Consider the following 18,301-nt stretch of genomic DNA (forward strand, 5'->3'; position numbering starts at 1 on the left):
TTTTTTTTTTTCATTATGGACATAATTTTTTGTACACTTTGGTTATGGCACAAATAATATTAGCCCAAATCATGTTTTTTCTCATTTACTCTGGTATTTCTAGTGCAGAATTTTGGAATGGTTTTAACTTGCAATAGGAAAAATAATTGTGACCAACTTAGATTGCATTTAGTAGAAGAGTAGTAGGATTTCTTCATTTGGTAAATACTCCAGAAGGATAGTAGAGGAAGAAATTGTAAAAGAATGGTATTGTTGGTGGCTCACAGGCAGAGGAAGAAGAGATTCTTCAAATTATATTTGGAGCAAGCTGAGTAAGAATGTTTTAAGGGGAAGGAAGGATCAAGCTGTGTGATAAAGTTGCTGCTATATTCCTCTTCCTAAATGTTATCCCCTCTCCCTCCATCAGCAAAAAACCAAAACCGAACCAAACAACCCCCCTGCAAAAACCCAAGACAAAAGTCCAGACGGAAACTTAAAATTCAGGCATGTGCAAACTCAATAATTACAAATCTGTGAGAAATATTTACTAATAAAGATATGATGCTGTGCCCATGGTAACAGGGAGAACTGGACAACTGTGGAAAATGAGTTAAAATTATGATCTCTTGATACTTTTCTCTTAAGATATCTCTTCATGGTTGACCATACAGACCACTGAGATAACGAGGTTACTGGATGACTGAAGAGGTATCACAGTTTCATGTTGGCAAGTGACATTTCCTTGACTTAAGTTATTCAGTGTCTTTAATAATTTTTTTCCCTGTGTTTTAAAACTTAGCCATTTGAAATGGTGTGGATCTGGAACTTGCTTCCTATTGAGTTTTTTTACAGATCTTGTGCTTCAAATGGAAGGCTTTAATTCACCCATGGTTTTTTGTGTAATACATGTCTGAAGTCTTGGCAAGACAAGTTCTCTGTGTGTGGAATACACGCTTGGACAGAAAGAAAACATTGAAAACTGAATCTGTTATCGGCATTCTTCCACTTTCAGCTTCTTATGATCGCTAGGTCATACGTCAAGTTACTCTGTTCATTGGAGGATAAAAACGGGTATTATTTGGTGGTCTGAGCCTGATCCAAGTTAATAATGATCAGGAGTGTGTATTACAAGATATCTTTGCTGGCCTGGGATCTCTCGGATCGAACGTCTCGGGAGAAAGGAAAGGAAAAAGTGATGAATGAACTGAGGAATTAAGGGATTGTCTGGGGAAGACACTAAGGAAAGTTGGCTTGAATTTTGAATGTGAATTCAACAGCATGAGATCGACTGTGCGGAAATATTTTAAGTATGCCCGCAATGAATATTTAGCTATCGTGCCTGAACAAATTAAAGCCCATGAGCTGAGCGTTCTGTTGAGCTCTCCCAGTTGCGAAGTAAAGTCCTTTTGAGAAACTGAGACTAGCATGTTTCAAGTGCTGAGTGCTACTTTCTGGAAAAGGAGAAAAAAAGCACATGGTCATAATTTTTGCAGATAACTTTGAGTGACTCCATTTAGACACTACTTTTATTTCTTTTTAGAACTTGATCTGCAGTACCTTAGTTTCCCTTTGGTTCAAGAAAAAGGAAAAATCAATTAGCTTAGTATATTAAGTGCCAGTGATGAACCACAAATGGCTGTGGGAGCTCGTCTTCTGTTCAACTTGTGGGTCGCTAAATGAAAAGGTGACTTTTTACTTTGTACACTCTTTGATTTCACATTGCAGGCCGAAACAGTTATTGGGGTATTCAGTATTGGTTTAGTCTGTTGGTGTTGGGATTTTTTTTAAATTTTATTTCTAACACCTATATTAAGCCAGTCAAGACAGGAAAAGTTGGATTCAAAATGAGATCCCTGGAAGCTGCCAAGAAGGCAGAACATAAAGCTGCAAGGACTTTGCAGGCAGTCTGCAGAATGAGCTCTCCCATGGAGCCTGAGCCTCAGGAACATGGTAAATAATCTTGGACAATATTCAGAAGGTCTCTTTCCTATCAGGATGGTGGTAGTAGTTCAGTGGATTTCTTTGTTTCTGGGTAGCTACTGGAGTAAGGCATCATCTCATTTATCATCAGAAGCTGGTAAGCTGTGCAGTAAAATAGACATTTATGGAAATTGTTGTCATAATGTTCCTTTTCTAACATGCCTTGTTACTTCAGTTAAGTTAGAAATTACTTGAACTTGGGGAGAGCTGTCTGAGTATATGCTAGCCTTGCAAACTCATGGAGTATGAACAACTGGTTACAGATGGGAGTTCGAAGAGCTGAGTAAAAAGACTCTTCTGTGAGATGAGAATTGGCATTCTGCAGCACTCTTCTCAGGGTTGAAGGTTGGCAAATTGCAGTGAGATGGCTAGTGCCACAAGAGCTACAGAAATGTTTTATAGCTGTACATGTGCTTTGGAAACAGAGTCTGGGAGCTGAAGATTCCTGATAGAGTGTGTGGTAGAATAAATAAGTAAACCTTTATTGTTAGGATTTATGTGTATCATCACCTTCGACTTGTTCAGTTGCAATGTTGAACAGAATCTTTGGATATACATAAACATTTAAATATATACTGATCTATACTTTTTGTGGTCAGGCTGCTTATTGCCTTAACTCTGAGCAGCAAAATTCTCTTAACAAAAAGAGGTGACCCAGAGACCTTCTGAGAACAGTAACATTTATAGCAGAAAGGAAAAGATTTCTTTGAAATCATGTACTTCAAGTCCAAGGTCGCTGACCAGAAGAGAGTTCTTGTAGAACAGAAATAGCTAGCCGGCAACCCAGAAATGAAACCTCTGCAAATCTGTTTCTTCTGATCCCTGGGAATACCTGGATGCTGGCTGTACAGCACACAGCCTGAAAACAGTGTGCTTAGCCCAGGGCAGGACGACTGGTGGGAAATGTGTGCAGCCCGGCTGGCCAGTTACCTGGAGGGCTGCTTCCTCTTTGCCTGCTGCCCTAATTTTCCTTTCACTTAACACACCCTGAGCGAGTGGCTTGGTGCTGCACGTGTTGTGAAGACTTGTTGTAGGCTTTTGGGTGAGGACACTGTTGAGGAGATGTCTGTAGGCTAGAGCTGCTGGCCAGGAAGCGCAGCTACCTCCGCATTATCTGTGGGGCAATTTCTCCATGTCGCAGATGGACATAAAACAGATTCAAAGATGCAAGAGCTAACTTGATGCAAGGTCAGCTCTTACCCTTATGAAAACGTTACCTGAAGTACAGCACCACGCAAATAGCTGTGCTGTTGCCTAAAGCAGCTCACCAGGACAGCTGCTTTTGAGCAGTATCCAGGACTCAACTCCAGCTAGGACCACCAAAATGTTGCCGTGCCATGACACTCTGTGATCCTTGTTAAGGAAGGATTGTTAGCACAGGTCAAAATGTTGCCCCCACACTGGAGGTGCTGGAGAAAAACTTGTCACAGGACTCATGTGCTGCAGGATGTGGCAGCTGGGACGGCTCTTGAGGAACCTGCTTGGATCTTGCTTGGATGCGAGTCAAATACAAAAGATTCTGCTAGTCAGGAGGTCTGTATGCTTGGGAGGGCCTGTCCTCTGCCCAAAATGTCCTACAGTATGTCTTCTTTTTGTTCTTTTCTACCTGTTTTTCATTTACTGCAGACTTAATGATTGTCATTATGGGCGCCAAGCAGATGCCCGGGGAGAAAACCGTGTCCGTTGGTGGAAAGGTTACCTTCCTTGTTGTAAAGTAGCAGAATAGGCAGGAAGCTGAAGGCTGTTGATCAGAGTTAAAAAAGATCCATACGGTTGAGAGATTTGGGAAAGCAGAGCAGTAAGTCAACGGACTTTGCACATTAAATGTTAAGTGGGGTGCTGGGATTAAGACTCACTATATACATGGCAGTGGGGAAAAGAACCTCTCAAGATCTCTCAGGTTGGAAGAAACCTCAGGAGGCCTGTAGTCCAGCCTCCTGCTCACAGCCAGACCAGCTGTGAGATGGCACCAGTTGCACTGGGCTTGATCCTGTTGTGTCTTGAAAACGTCCAAGGCTGGAGACAGCACAGCCTCTCTGGGCCCCATTCCGGTGCCCCTCTGTCCTCAGTAGGGGAAAAAAAAGCTTGTCTTTTTACACAGTCTGAACCTCTCTTGTATCAATTTATGCCTGTTGTCTCTCATCCTCCCTCCATGCAGTGCTGTGAAAAGCCTGGCTTCGTCTTTGGTTTGCCAATAGCTTGTGGCACCTTTTAATATAGGTCAGCCTTCAATCTTTGTTAGGAAATTGTAACTTTGTGATTAATTAAAGTAAATAAAAATATATATGAGCTTGGAATTAATGACGGATAGCATAGTGATATATTGATTATGTTATGCAATATAATATCAGTGAGTATAGCTATATTGAGCAAGCTAATATGCAGACACTAATTAAGAGGGAAAAATCTTTATTCACTTTTGAGTGTATTATTTGGAACAACTTACACGCTTCTTTTCGTAAAAGAAACAAATAACGGTCCCCCCACTGCTGAGGCAATTGAACATAGTACTTAAAATTGTGTTGCAAGCCTCGAAATACCATCAAGGTAGCTGATCTGTTCTTAGAAGCGCCAGAGCATCTGTCCTCCAGGAAGGTTTCTGACCTTTGGATTTCAGAATTTTAGATACCAGTGATTTATATAATCAGGGTTTGTCTCTGTATCCAGAGGGTTTTTTTCATTCCTGTGGAGAGCTAAAGGATTAGCAAGGCATTAGCTTCCTGAAATAAACAGAGAACGCCTCTCTATTATTCTAGGTTTTGTTTCCGATTTGATGAAGCAAAATGTTATGTGTGTTCACGAAGGCCTTTCAATACTTAAAAGGGGGCCTTACAAGAAAGATGGGGACAGACTTTTTAGCAGGGCCAGTAGCGATAGGACAAGGGGTAATGGTTTTAAACTAAAAGAAGGTAGATCCAGACTAGATATAAGGAAGAAATTTTTTTATGATGAGGGTGGTGAAACACTGGAACAGGTTGCCCAGAGAGGTGGTAGATGCCCCATCCTTGGAAACATTCAAGGCCAGGCTGGAGGGGGCTCTGAGCAACCTGATCTAGTTGTAGATGTCCCTGCCAGTTGCAGCGGGGATGGACTAGATGACCTTTAAAGGTCCCTTCCATCCCAAAGCATTCTATGATTCTATGATTTTATTCTTTTGTAAATAAAATAATAGCTTGTATAAACAATACAGACTCACTATTTGAATGTGTATTTGACTGATCTCATTAAGGGTCCTGTCTTTCGTTATTTGATCAACTTATAAAGTACATACATGGTCAGTAATCTTTATTTTAGAAGAGATGACCACTGTAGAAAGCTTGACTATCCTTACCCTCTTGGAGATGCACAGAGATGAGAGGCACTGGACGCAAGCAGCAACAAGGTAAACTGCAACTAGGATAAAAGTTTACACCATGAAGGTTGTCAAATGCTAGAGTTGGTTTCTCAAAGAGGTAATGGGATTTCCACCCTTGGAGATGCTCAGATCTCGCCGACCTCTGAGCATCCTGGTGTCGGCTGACCCTGCGCTGAGCAAAGGTTAGGCCACGTGACCTTCATAGATGCCTTCCAGCCTGTATCATTCTGTACTTACGTGTAAACAACATCCAGTATTTCTGTGATAGGAATCATAGTGCTGTAACATCAAGACCCAATCATTTAATTTGAAAACCTCTATGTAAAAAGACAATGCCTCTTATCAAGCAATTTAATTAATGAAATTTTATGTCGCAGGTGATCCGCAGGTCAGTTTAGCATATCTATGCAGGGACCATCTTGAGTTTAATGCTGACACATTGTCATTTATTTCTACAAGAAGCACGTTTCTTTGCTGTTAAGAGCAGAAGACTGTTTATGGGTGATTGTGGATTAATGCATCCTTGGCAAAGAGTTTTGTAAATTGAGGATTGAGTACAGTAGATGAGAATATTCTGAAGAGAACTTGAAATAAATTTTACTAATCTATTTAAATGTACGTGGTTTTGATGGTTCATTTGGAGGGGGAATTAGCATTTATTTCCATTTGGAGCATCAGTTTATAATAGTAGACATTATCAAAGCATGCAAATTTAATTAGGAAGTAATTAAAGAGCGAAGTAACATCAAGCATATACGACAATTTTCTTGTTCCTTTTTCAGTCTAATTTTGGCCTTGACTTAACATAAATGCACAGGTTATGGAGCACTTCTTATTCTTTCCAGTGGGATAGAAATCAGGGGTTGCGTTAAGTCTTCCTGACGCTTCCAAATGACTGCAGTAGCACTGAAGCAAGACTTGAGCTCTCCAACAGAGCTTGCCCGCAGTAAATGAGACTGGATTTATTTCCTTGACTTTCACTGTCTTGCTTTAAAAAAGCTTGAGTTGTTGCTGTTAAACTTGCCTTGCTTTTAAATTTTACTCAGCGCCAAATTGTTGAAGTTTTTTTTGGTGTTCTGCCTCCCTGTGTATAGGGTGCTTCTGGAGGAGACATGAACGTAGCTGCAGCTTGAACAGTTTCTCTAGGGTGATGTCTCCTTTTACTGTACCTGGCTGGCACTTTGCATATGTATATTCTCAGTGCTTTGCTATGTTAAGAAGAATGTGGCTGAAATGCAACCCATTAAAGACTAGAATTTTTCAGGTCAGAAGGGACTGTTGCCTGAAAGGTGTAGGAGTGCATGGTGCCTGAGATCATCTGTCAGGGGTTCTGCAGTTTGATTGCTTTTAGCTCTTGGATGACTTCAGTGGAAAGGGCAACATTTAAGAGCTGTATCAAATAAGTTAGCTGTAATGGTCTGTCATTATGACCCCTTTCGTGAAGGTCCTCTCCTTTGCTATTGAGTGTGAAGGCATCTATGTTTTGAGGGTTGGCATGGGACTTGGCACATTGTCTCACAGAGTGGGATATATTCCGCAACCCCTATCCCCCTCCCCCCAGATGGTTGGTTGTTGGGAATATAAGCTAAAGCATTCACATTGTTTTAGCCCAGTTATAACTGGAATTGCTTCCTCAAACAGCGTGTCTGTCATCATGTGTGAGAAGTAGAGGCTTCACCTGGTTACAGTGCTTATCTATTCTTATGTGCATTTCTGGAGCTTGGAGGCAGGACGTTGTCTGTGCAGAATTTTGTGCCCTGAATCGTGCTTTCTTAAATAGTTATAAAGCAGAGATGTTTGTAATTTAGATCACTACATACAAGATTTTCCCTCTCCACCTCCAGAAAGTTGTGTTTAAGGTGTGGTGGTGTTTCCTTCCCTCCCCCAGCTGGTATCATCTTTCTAGTGTTGCTTGCTTTCCAAGTTATGTTACACTTGCTGTTGGGGACAGCCAGAACACCGAGCTATGGATGGTCGTATTCTGTTTTAAGTTGCAGATGGATGGAGTTGGTGAAAAATTTTTAAACCGTCTCTGGTGACAAGTGTCGGTAGACTTCTGTGTGTCATTTTTGCTGTTTTCTACTGTGAACCTCTGGGGCTGATATATGAGAAGGTGAAGCGTGTGCCTTAATGCATTTTCTTCTTCATCTTTCTTGAGCATGAGGAGGTTAATGGCATCTTCACTTGGAAGCATGCATTCATTTGGAAATATGACAAGAATGACAATAGTTGGATTTAAAAATAAAAAGCAAAAGAATCCAGTAATACCTGTGAGGAGAAGAAAGTACCCAGGTTGCTGGGGTTGTGAACTTTATTGAAGAATACAGAAGTGGTAGCTTTACTTGTCCCTGCATTCGGGTTTACAATGCTAGAGCTTGGTTTAGCAGAAGTAGTGAATAAGAAACAGTAAAGAAAGAGGGCTTTGGAGAGAGCCAGAAACCGAAGAACTGAAGTGTTCTACCTGTTTTTGTGTGGGTGGTTTTTTGGGGTTTTTTTGTTGTGTGGTTTTGGGTTTTTTGGCTTTTTTTTGGGGGTGTGTGTGTTTGGTTTTTTTGTTTGGTTTTTTAACAAATGAGGCTGGCCCTTCTGTGGGCTTTTAAGGTCTTTTCTTTGTCAGAGGGAAATATCTGGGTCTTTCAACCTGATCCTACTGTTAAAATAGCTGGAGGTACTTAGACAAGGTATTGCCCACATTTGTATTCCTTCTCTCAAATTCTATGTCCAGCAGAAATATATTGTTACCTAACTTATTTCTCATCATTGTAGACAGTGTGAATTCAGATATCAGCTCCTGCTGGTGATATATGGTCCTGACCTCTTGCCATCTGGCTAAAGATGTGCTTTGTCTTCACGTCCCTTGTAGTGCATCTGAAAGTGCACCACTAATCTAGAGAACGCATGCTAAGCACACATCTCTACTAGAAAAGGCAGAAATTGGACTTGGGTCATGTAATGTTTATGATCCCTTTGATTTCTTTCAGTTAGAAGCAGGATTTTATCTCTATTGGACGTGGAGTAAGTACTAGCACTCAATTACTGTAATTCCTAGCAACAACTGTTTGGGGCTTCAATATCAATGCCTTGTTCAGCTCCCACTGATGCACGTTTTATTTGTATGTAACGTCTTCCTCCACTTCTCTCTGATATAATATGTGAGTGAGTTTTGTAACTTTGCAAAACATGGAAACAGGTAGGAAAATGGCTGGTTAGGTCTGAATAGGTTTCTGTTGAATACTGCAGCACAGAAGAAACCTGATACTATTTTAGGGCTTTGATTTTTTTTATATTCAGATGGCACCAGTGTGTGTAAACTTGATAAATGTAGTTTATCCACAGAGGAACACTGCAAAATATCTTAGGTGAGAGGAACACAGCTAAATTGGAAGTCTGCATAGCATTTGCATTTCTTTTTCAGAAATGAGACATACAAAAAAAAAGCAGATTTTATGGTGTTGCTTTATCAGTTTGCCTCTTTGCAGGAGCCAAGTAGTTGTGATTGCTGAGATTTGTTACTCAGCACTTTTTGTGGGATGTCTGGTGAGGGCAGCAATCAAATTCTATTTGATTTGTTAAACTCTAGAAACAGCGCCTAGAAGTACTGAGATATTCAGTTGAAATAAAAATAGAGACCTAACTAAAACTCCTGGTGGAATACCTAGTGGGATGCAGGAGTGCAAATGTTTTATGTTACAGTGTGCAAATTATTTAAATGACGAGGACAAAGAAGTAATGGCAGCTAAGAGGAATTATTCAAATCATACATACATACTATTAGAAATTGATTTAAACTTATCAGCATCAATTCTGAAGAAGAACGTTTGGATAAGCAGTAGTCAAAGTTCAGTTAACTATATCCTCTTTCTTAACAAAAAAATGGTTATAATAAAAAAGTGCATTTATTATAAAATGCATGGTGACCCAATGTATTATGCAGTTAAAAAACCCAAAAGCTTTTATTCATCTGATGGAAAAAAATTTTTTTTATAATCTTATGTAATTCCACAAACTACATAAATAAGCTCTTCGAGAAATGCCTGTAGATGATTGGGACTTGTCTGGAAAAGAAAACGTCTGTTAAACTTGATAGTAACTGCTGTGAAGTGTCGCTTATGTTTTTTATGGGTCATGCTCAAGCTGGTCACCCTAATACTATGTTTTGAAAAAATAGTTGCAAATGACATGTTCTAACTCTTTGAAGCCAAGGCAGCCCTTCAGTGCAGCAGGGAGCTTTATGTAAGCCATGGGTGGGGGTGTTTTTGGTGACTGAAACTTGTTTTCTGAATGACACTTGATTTCTGGAAAATAATAGCTGTGGCTGCTGCCAGAGTTCAGTGGTGGGTCATGAAAATGAAATGACTCAGAGCTGGGAGCCAGCAGCGTGGCTTCTCAGTTGTGCTGGTGTCTGCTGAATCACCCGCCGCCTGTATGTACATCAGCGCAGATGTATTCTGGTGGATGAAAAATCATGAAGGTATTTGTTTTGCACAGCAAGTGGAAACATGGCAACTCTTTGTTATATTTGTTACTTGCAATTTACTTTTTCATGAAGTAATTGCCACTTGGTACGCTTTTGAAATGGTCATGAGAAGACACCTAACACGAAATGGGTAGTTTGCTTCTTTGCTGTGCTTCTCTTCCATTGTGGGTTTCAGCAACCTCTGGATAGTGCGGGATCTGCAAATGGGAAAGCCATTAGCCAGAGAGTAAGGTGCCGCATGTCTTCTCGCTGTGTGTCTGGAAAGGTGCAGTCTGATTCAGGGTGAACTTATATTTCTTTCTGCACCCTTTCAGTGGACAGAGATGGGTAAGGAAGCCTGTAGGCAGTGCAACCATGGAGTCCCTTATGTGCTTGCGTGCCACCAGGAGGGCCACTGTCCCTGCGGAGGGTCAGGAACCTAGCTCGGATGGAGAGAGGGTGAATGCCCTAAGAAGTCTGCTAGGAAAGGTAAATTTGAGTCTTGCTTGTTTGGAAAACATAGATCCTTTCCTCAAGCATGAAGAAGAAGGGTTTTGTTTTCAGCATTTAACATGCCGGTGTATTTCCCAGGGGCGTTTCTTCTTTCCAGTGGAGACTTGATTAAGCAGGAGGTAACCAAGCTATGCCGCCCCTTCGCACTGATTGGAAAGGGTTCTCCTTTCTCAGAACTTGCAGCAGGGTTTTTGTCCGAGCATAGCGTAGCTGGAGGACATACACAAGCTGTCGTTTCTGCTTGGGATGCTTGTGAGCCTGCACTAGGCTGGGGGATGCGAGGAGACTGGCATCGCTTGAACCATCTTGGGTGCTTCCAGAGTTTTGCTGTTTGTGACCAGTGAGTTTCAATGCATATGAAAGAGGATTGCAAGCTGTTTTCAGGATTTCACTTCCTAATGGTGTTTTTTACAATTTTAGCTGGAGGAGATGCTGATACTACCCTTTGATTTCTGCTCAAGTAAGCTTGTGCATTTTGAGTATTTGCAGTGCAATTGGTCATTTCAGCTTTGCAAATATAGTAAGTTGTCATGGTTTAACCCCAGCCAGCAACTAAGCACCATGCAGCTGCTCACTCACTCCTCCCTGCCCCGGTGTGGGGCAGAGAGAATTGGAAGGATAAAAGTGAGAAAACTCATGGGTTGAGATAAGAACAGTTTAATAATTGAAGTAAAATAAAACAGAATGGTAGTAGTAGTAATAATAAGAATACAATAATAATATACAAAGCAAGTGATACACTATACAATTACTCACCACCTGCTGACTGATGCCCAGCTTGTCCCTGAGCAGCGATTGCTGTCCCCTGGCCAACTCCCCCTGTTTATATATTGGGCATGATGTCATACGGGATGGCATAGCCCTTTGGCCAGTCTGGGCCAGCTGTGCCCCCTCCCAGCTTCTTGTGCACCGGCTGACCATGGGAAGCTGAGAAGTCCTTACTAGTGTAAGCACTGCTCAGCAACAACCAAAACATCAGCATGTTATCAATGTTATTCTCATCCTAAATCCAAAACACAGCACTATACCAGCTACTAGGAAGAAAATTAACTCTGTCCCAGCTGAAACCGGGACATAAGTGTTAATTAAGTTTGGCTTAATTGCAGCCTGATCTGATTTGGATCCCATACCTGAGATTTCCATTGTCTGTATTTAAAAATAAAAATCTGTTGTTTTGAACCTGAGAGGTTGTTGGTGATATAATAAAGTTCTTAATAGAGTAAAATGCAGTTGAAGGTAGCAGAAACGACAATTCCCTATTTGTGTTGAGGTTTACTGCCAAGCTAGTCCCAGTAACTGTTCCTATGACAAAAGGACCATTTGTTTATCCTCTTAGTTTAAATATTTACTTGCTTCTGTAGAGGTAAAAATAAAAGTGCTCGCCCTACTTCTTGCATTTCTGAGTTCCGCGGTCCAATTTCTACTGTTTCACATGCTCCGTGCACACGCAGTGTGTGGTACTGGCTGCTGACTCCTTATTATCATCCTGACGATGAGATGAACGTGAGGGGAGACGAGACGGGTAGAAGCGGAGGATGAAGGCTTTCCACAGGAGCGTCGTGTTGAATAAGGCGAGGATCCCGTAGGGTGGTCCTCTGGGCTTGATGATTCTGCGTGGCAGCCCAGGCCTGTGGTACGTCACCCAGGCCTGTGGTACGTCACCCGGGCCTGGTGTGAACCTGGACTTCTGCACTGGCAAAGAAGCGTAAATCAGGGGCATGGGCGCAGCGACGTACTTGAGGCTGGATTCTAGGATATCTAGTTTATTTTAGTTATGGTGACCACTGCACATGGGTTGCTGGAGCCAATCTCCTGAGAAAATAATTGTAAGCGGATGCTGCGTGGCCTGTGGGTAGGAGAGGTAGGTGAGTTGTAGTAGCAAAGATGCTATTGAGAATGGTAGTGGGTGAGCACATGAAGTGCCTGAGTGGATGGATCCCTCTGGAAACTGAGCTTGTTAGCCCGTTGCCCTCTGTACTGGGGGGCGTTGGTGTATTTTTTTCTAGTTCGTTGCTGAGATGCCTTTACCAATTTCCTAGATTAAAACAGGAGTATTCTTTCTAAAAGCAGGCTTCACTCAACAAGCCAGGGCCCTTAGCCTTACAACGAAATAAACGGTTTAAAAACTCTTGAGGGTCTCAAATGGCGTACTTTGTTAATTGACTTCTCTTCCCTGTCCTAGGAGTAGCAAAGGGTTTTATGGTCATGGAGGATGGAGTTAGAAGAGAACTTCTTGCTTTAGCTGTTAATGCTGACCTGTTGCACTTGCCAGGAAGTTACTTAAGTTTTTGGTGCATACAACAATGTTGTAGCAAAATGTTTTACTGTTAAGTGCTGCAACGTCTCTCTAAGCAAGTTTGTCGCATTAGTGCCATCTCTCTCACAAAGCCTTTCTAAGGTACCTGATACTGTGCTGCTTTTTTTGACCTGCGTCGATCCTCCCGCCCCGATCTTTCCTGCTCCTTTAAACGTACAAAATAATAAAACAACAAAGGATGTGGATTGTATTATAAAGGTTTTCCAGTCACTTTAGGTATGCCTGTACTGTGTAGCGCACAGTAGTGTAGGAACACCTGAACTACTAGTGTGGAATGGGGCTGACTGGGAATCAGAGGTAAAATAATGGTCTGCCATCTCATGGCTAATTAACCAAGGTGCAGCATTTCACCGAGGTGCCTAGTTGTTTGCCAGGTGCAACAGTGAACAGTGCTGGTTTTGCTGCCTCTGCCACCTGCCTTGGGTTAGCTGGAGAGTCTCATTGTGATGGATTCATGGCGTCATGCTGAAGTGAGCTCAGACTTGGTGCCCCTTGTTGGCTTGTGTGTGTCCGCTTGCCAATTCTAAGATAAGCATTTTATAACTCTGAAAAAAGAAGCAGAAAAACTAGGGGAGAGGCCAGGGAAAGCTAGGTGCATTCGGTAGCTTCACAGTTGCTCAGCTGGGTTGGGGTCAACGCAGCTTAGTTCTTATTCCCCTGCTGTAATGATGAGAAATCACTTAGTTCCTTGGAGGGGTGCTCTTGCTGATCACAGGCTGTCAGTACTTTAATTACTGGGCTTGCACTTTATAGTAACTCTTTCAGCAGTTCATGTGCTCTCAGTGAGTGTCATTTAATTGGGAAGATAATGCTTGTTTAAGCTTAATGCTGTGTGTCAGTTTCTAGTTTGCTACAGCTCCTTTTCCAGGAGCTATTTAAAAGATTTCTTAGGTGTGTGGAAGTCCAGTTGTCATAGGAGTGACTGCTCTTCTATTTCAAAATGACAAAGCTCTGTGATTTTATTGTCACATTTATATTCTAACCTTTTTTCCTTTTACTTTACCTAGTGAAAGAACAGCTTTGGTGTTGGAAGAGAAACCTCAGAAAGGAATGGGCCCTGTTCTCTTGAAGCTGTTTGCCCTGATCCCAGGAATGCTGTAGAGGTTAGTGACATGGATACTTAAGAGCTTTTGTAGAAATTGCCTTTTGATGTACTCTTCAATAAATTCTGTGTGAAGCAGTTCATTTGCCTGTCACAAAAGAAGAGTTAATTCAGGCACTGTCAGAACATGGTCAGTCTAAAATGGCTCCATCCAAACAAAATTTAGGGTTTTGTTTATCTATGTAGGTGCTGTAGAAATACATAGCTTGGTGGTCACAGAAAGTTGTGTGGTGTGATGCATGCTCAAGGTCGAGTTGTGTTATACTTGGAGGTTTTAATTGATAGGTTTTTAAAAAAAAAAAGTGAGAATGATCATAATACATGATTATTTTTTTGAGTTTTTCAAGTCTCTCATTTTTACTTTGAGAGAAGAATACTCCTGCTCTTCAGTAGAATGACAGGGTGGGAGAGGTCCATTCTGTATCCACACAAAGGTAATGTTATCTCTACTTCTGCCTCAAGTGACTTGTATTTCATTTTTATATCCTAGTTTCTTTGGATTATGTACAAGCTGGGTAGACTGCTTGCTGTGAGTGTTTTTCCCAATAGCTACATAGTCCTGCTACAAATATTACGGCCTACAAGAGGCGTCGTGTTGCAAGTAGAATATTCAGTCTAGTTTACTTTCACATTTTTTGTAAAGCTAAAGAGGATTAAGTGGATTTATCACCCGATGGATTTCTTCTTAACTAGTGAAGTCAAAAAAGCCCGTATAACTATCAAATTCAGTAATGCTTTGTTTTGCTGAGGAAAAATGAATGTAGCAAGTAAAATTTGATGAAGCGGGGGGCAGGGAGGAGATAGGCATGTTGGAGTGCTCCTAAGCAAAGAATTGAATTTCCATAGGAGCAGTTGAGTTAAAATCTATTAAATCCGTCTGGTTACTGTACAGGATTTCTAATCTTTGTTAGCTTACTTTAAAAGCATAGATGTGTGTGGTGTGGCTGCTGAAGACTAATGTCCAAGCTTTGCTAGGACACCATTTGACATATAAACCCTTTTGGAGCAAAAAGGAAAACAAAACACAGTGGAAGAAATGCTGCAGCATGTCGCAGACACAGAAAGTGAAGAGATGACCCGGTGGAAAAAGACTCGTTAGTACAAGGAAATGCTAGTTGGCGTCGCTCTTCGAGGCATGTAGAGCTTAATAACTGTTCTTGTAAGTGGTGCCATTTCTTGTGGAGAGCTTTAATTATTCATATGTTCTCACCATTTTTATCTTATCTGGTATAAAACTGAGAGCTGTAAGATGTTCAAGGTGAGGTATCACTTCTAATTTAACAAAAGCAGACAAAGACAAAAACCCCAAAACACATCCTTCCATATGAAATCCTGCATTCCAACATCAGTGCTTTCATTCTAGCTCTGTGCTGCTTCTTTAGTCTGCAATGTTTTATTCATTAACGGGGAAAAAAAAAAAATCTGTCCACAAGGGAGTCTGATAGAAATATGCCTTTTTTTACTTTCATAGAAAATACCTTGCTCCCTTCAACCTATTGTGTTTAGATTTTATTATTTTTAAATATATTCTACTTTATGGAGAATAAAAAAAGATGAAAGGCTCATCTCCTCTCTCACTAGTCTCCCTCTTGACTTAGCAAAAGCAGTTAGTTTCAAGCAGACTGTTGAATGCAGACTGTTCTGTGAATCTGTGAAGACTGTCTTATTACTGTCATGATCTGCTGTTCAGATACTTACGTAGGAAATACTTCCCTGGCACTTTACACATCCTGTTCTTCCAGTTCCGAGGACATGCAAGAACTGGCACAGCTTATTAGCTTGGGTTTACCGCTGCTGTGGTTATATTCCTTTCAGACCTGAGCCTGCTATATTTGATTCGGTCAAGCTCTCTCTGGAGCCGTGTTGAGTTTCTTTCCAGCTGTGGCATGACTTACCTGCAGCTACATGGATAATAGTAAAAGTCGTGATGCAGTTTATAAACACATAGAAGATAATGAGATAAGGGAAGACAGCCAACCAACGTGAATTTCTCAGGGAGAAAATGATATCAAGCTGATCAGTTTGCTTCCTTGACAGATGAATTGGATTACGGCATAAGGGAGGGAAGTGATAAAAGTGATATAACTTGAAGTGTATAAGGTTTTGAAGGATGTTCTTTTGAATGTAATACATGTAGTGATTTTTTTTTTTTTTTTAAATGGGATCTTCCTTAAACCATCATACTGCAGGAGCAAAATTTATTAAAAGTGGTTCAGTGGATCAGTTAACAGGGATGCAGGATCACCTGGAAAGGCATTTGAAGTAGGCTTCCTTACCAGCTTGCCCTGCCTGGATTTGTCAATAATGGCATCTATGATTTAGATGGTGGAGTAGAGTCTACTTCCAAAATGTGCAGGTGATGTCAGTTTGGGAGTAGGCGGTATGGGCACCACAAAGGGTTTATATTAAGGTGTTTGACTTTATAATTGGGGTAAGCTAAGTGTGTTTGTGTGTGTTCGTTTGACCTGACTCACCCAGTGTTTGTTTATTATACCACAGTAACTCAGTGGGTGCATATAACCTAAGTATATTGAGCTTACTGAGTTGGATGGCCTCTTCCAACACTCTTTTGTTTGTGGTACTTCTCTATCCTTCAGTAAAATTACAGCACTGAAACCTAGTACTTGAATGGAAGTGTTTATTACCTTAAAAAGTGGTATATCTGGATTTGAGGTCTTGGGACACTGAGGAGTTACACATGTGGAAGGTTAGCAACACTCTTGGAAAGTCCCAGGATTTTTCTCTTGTGCTGGTGGGGAGCAGAAGGTTAGGCTCTGTGGAGCAGGCAGCTGCTCTTGCAGGCTTCTGGCAGTGCCACCTCCCTGCCTTGCCACCGATGGCATAGCAACAGATCCAATTAGGCAGCTAACACCAGGGCTGCCTCCCTCTGTTTGGTCTCCGTAATGCAGCTAAAGCAGCTTGTCTGGACTCTGCAAGCAGGCTGCTCCTGCAGCCCCTCTTCTCTTTTTGCATTTCTGTGTGCACAGTCCAAAACATAGGCTGCTGTCGGAGTGGTTCAGGAAGGATGGAGGGATGGGGGAAGCAGTGCTTGAGGTGTTCATGACGTTGATTATTGTTTGATGTGTTGAAGATGTACATGAGGGAAAAATAACTTCTGTATCCTTTTTGCAAGGTTGCTGGAGGGAGTTACCAGTGCTTCCCTCAGCACCTCTAGCCTTTTTCCTTGCACGACTTTGCCCTAATGTTTGTTTATTTGTAGTAGTTCCTTTAGTCTCCCGCAGAGAGAAAATGTACGAATAAGGAGTGACCATATTTTTTAAGAGCTTTTGTAGAATAAGATATGAAATGTGGGAATAATTGTCATCTGGGATGGTGTTAGAGAAGTCTGACATACTGCTTTGTTTTAAGCTCCCTGTTGGGGAGAAAGGGATGTTTGCGTGCCGTGCTTTTGCATACACAATGCACTTCCCATAGTTGTCAGGTTATCGTGAAAGATGAATGTGCTGGCTCCCTTAGAGGTAAGCACCAATATTTCACACTGGGTCAATAATTTTGCTAGCAACAGATTAATGCCTGAAACTCCCTTTGACATGTTGCGGTCTGTTGGCGATGCTACTGTGCTTTCAGTAGGTGGATTAAAACCAGGCCAGTATTCCTGACTGAGAGTGGACATGTCATTTATTTTGCTGGTGCCTTGGTTTTATTGTCTGTCAAATGTGTGTGTGGAAGAGCTCTTGAGGAGTGTTGTAAACCTGTTTTTTATAAAATATCTGTGAAATGTAGTGAGGGAAAAAATTATCTGTATTGAGGTTAATTCTGTGGAGATGCTGCTCTCTGGTTCTGTAATCCCTCCAGCTGTTTTCCTGACTTCTTGGAGTACGGCTCTCGCTCTTTGGTATCCTAGCAAATGTTTTTCTAGCAAAACTACAAATTGATAATAGATACACCTTAGCAGCAGAGACCTGGTGCACCAGTAACATAACTGGAATAGCAAGAATGCTGTGAAGGTTTCGTGCCCTGTCTTATGTCCCAAATAGAGGGTACTGGAAGAGCTACTACTGGTAAGTGATAGCCTGTGAAAGGCACGCCTTAGGCAGTTCCTTGGAAAGACTCTAGGTCCCATGAATTAAAACAAACTGGAGGTACAGTAAACCTAGTTTTAGAGCTTTCTCTTGTTTGATTATAACTTCAAAAGCTGCCTGGGAGAAATCTCAAAAGCATGTTCCTATAGATGCAGGAATAACTGTTCAAAGTGCTGGAAGACGAAACTGATGTGCAGCAATTTTTATAAGTGAGGAAATAACATGGAGAAGTGGGCTGCCAGCTGGCTGTATTGCAGCAAGAATTTGTTAGAAATACTGTTTACTCTTCAGTGTTGCTAAAAGGTCACCTTTTTTTTTCTTTTTTTTTTCCTAAAAAGGGGGGTGATGGTGACAAAAAAGTGACACCCCTGTAATACCTGCATGAGAGAAGTGCTAGCAAGAGGCTACTACTCTCTGCTCTGCTCCATGGTTCAGGATGATTAAACTTCTTCCTGTGGTAGAGATTGATATCGTACTACATCTTCTGTTTAGTCCTCTAATATGGAAGCCTTGCACAAATGCTTCCTCTAATCGGGAACGTACAGCTACTGTGAAA

At 41.4% G+C, this 18,301-nt stretch overlaps 1 protein-coding gene across 5 annotated transcripts in view; it reads left to right on the forward strand.

Moving 5' to 3' along the window:
* The window catches only part of WDFY3 (WD repeat and FYVE domain containing 3), a 178,687-nt gene that overhangs the window by 23,335 nt on the left and 137,051 nt on the right, over positions 1 to 18,301 (forward strand). For 4 of the 5 annotated variants that reach the window (XM_087736668.1, XM_087736672.1, XM_087736671.1 and 1 more), the window contains exon 2: positions 13,608 to 13,703. The exons of the other annotated variant lie outside the window; for it this stretch is intronic. The gene's annotated coding sequence lies outside the window, so the exon portion shown is untranslated. The remainder of the gene's footprint in view (positions 1 to 13,607; positions 13,704 to 18,301) is intronic. 5 annotated transcript variants of the gene reach the window in all.

The sequence above is a fragment of the Nipponia nippon genome, unplaced genomic scaffold, assembly GCF_047370975.1.
Source record: "Nipponia nippon isolate SJK-2023a ecotype South Korea unplaced genomic scaffold, ASM4737097v1 scaffold_6, whole genome shotgun sequence".
In the NCBI taxonomy this organism is placed as follows: Eukaryota; Metazoa; Chordata; class Aves; order Pelecaniformes; family Threskiornithidae; genus Nipponia; species Nipponia nippon.